This window comes from Apium graveolens, chromosome 7, assembly GCF_009905375.1.
Source record: "Apium graveolens cultivar Ventura chromosome 7, ASM990537v1, whole genome shotgun sequence".
In the NCBI taxonomy this organism is placed as follows: Eukaryota; Viridiplantae; Streptophyta; class Magnoliopsida; order Apiales; family Apiaceae; genus Apium; species Apium graveolens.
Window position 1 is genome coordinate 158111822 of NC_133653.1, and position 2126 is coordinate 158113947.

The following is a 2126-nucleotide window of genomic DNA, read 5'->3' on the forward strand; positions in this document are numbered from 1 at the left end:
TTTTGAAACCAAAACTACACCGTTTCATAAACACACATCGACACACAAATACAGATCCGATTTGTTCACATTAAAATTTAAGAGGGGAAAATGAAGAGAAATAAAAACAAGGTAATGAATTGCATATAACTAATTGGAAGGCCTTAAAAAAATTAGGGTTCCAAATCAACTATTTAAACTAATTAAAATTAACTGATTAAAAAATCAGGGTTTCAGATTAAACCCCCTAATTCAAAAATTGAATTTTAAAGATTACACAATTCAAGCTTTGGCCTCCTTAAGCTTTAACCTCCGATTTAAGCTTTAAATAAACTCCGATTCTAACCTTTCTAATACTTTTTCAACCTCCGAAGAAAAGAGAGCGGAGTTGGGGAGAATTGGGTTGGGGAGGGAGGTATTAGATCGATAGAGAGGAGAGAGTCGGCCACAAAGAGCATAGAGAGTCAGTTCTCTAGTCGATAGAAATCAGTGTAGAGAGTTCTTCGGTCAAGAGAGTAGAGAGAGAAGAGAGAGAAGAATCTAGATTGATTAGTATTTTTATTTTTGTTTTATGTTTTTAGATAAGGGAGGGGATATTTGGATACTTAGAAAATTTGAAGGAAAAATCGGGGGATTTTTAAGAGGGAACGAAATATTTGGTTACGGGGGAAATGGGGGAGGCGCGCTAAATCTTTTTTTTTTTAAAATAGACTTATAACATCGGTTGGGCTAAAAAATCGATGTCTATATTAACAAAAGACATCGGTTGATTAAAAACGGTCTAAAAAATCTTTTACATCGGCTCCAGGAGCAACCGATGTCTAAAAGGCGATGTCTATTCTACTTTTTCTAGTAGTGCAAGGACAAGGATCCCAGGCAACCATGGCAGGAACAGAACCAACAACAAATCGTAACATGTCTATATACACACATATATATAGATGCGATTCAACAAGAACCAAGAGCCACCAGAAAGAAAACGGCGATGGTGGCCGGAAAAGCAGAAACCGGTGGCACACTTACCGTGAACACAGGCGATGGAGAAGGAAGAACAGGAGATACATGGAAACAGAAAACAAGAACGGAAGAGAAGAGGTTAGGGAGAAGAGAGAGACCGAGATAGAAGAGCAAAGAGATGAAAGATTTCAATGTTTATCTCGGAATTAAAACTAACACCATCTCTGTTGCCAAACACGAGCCGCGTGTCCAATTATTAGGACACGTGTCTCGTTATCCTGGCTTATAATCCCGATTACGAGCTATTATAGTCATTCCAACGCATAGGGTTACAAAATTTTTATTGATCGAAATAATATCGAAATATTATTAAAATTCCCTAAATATTCTGAAAGTAATAAAACATAATTTCCATAATTTATAGAATGTTTTTGAATCACATGACATACCCGAAATTTACGATTAACGAACAGAGTTGCACTTAAAATAATTTCAAGAAATTACGAAAACATTCTTAAAATATTATAATTATCCCAAAGTTAATAAAAACATGAATTTTGAAATTTTAAAAAAATAATTTCTGAAACGTAATTTATACCCGCTTTTATCAATTAAACGAATCAACGCGCGGGTGAAATTAATCTCAAAAATCCCCAAAATAATTTTAAAATTCCCGGAATTTTCCCAACTTAAATAAATATGAGTTCCATAATTTTTGAAGAATTCGGGAATTAAATACATATTTTACAAATAAATACAATCAGAAAATCATACAAGGTTAAATAATTGATGAAACTTTGATTTCTAAATTTTATAAAATCCAAAAATAAATATTGAAATTATAAAGTCATAAAAACAATTTTAGAGACAATCCACATATTTACACAAATAAACTTGTATTAAATCTATTTTTAAAAGTGAAAACAATTCAATACAAGTCCAAAATTAATTACACGAACCACCCTGGACACCATAATTCACACACATAGATAATAATAAAACAACACATAGCGGTCAAAGCCAATACACACATTTTATTTATTTAATCACTCAATAATTACATATTTAGATATTAAAAATATACGAGTCGTTATATTATCTATTTAGATACTTGCATTATTGATTAAAACTATATATTATCTTGCGAGCTATAATGCTCACTCTTTCTTCATTTCTTCATCACACAAAAA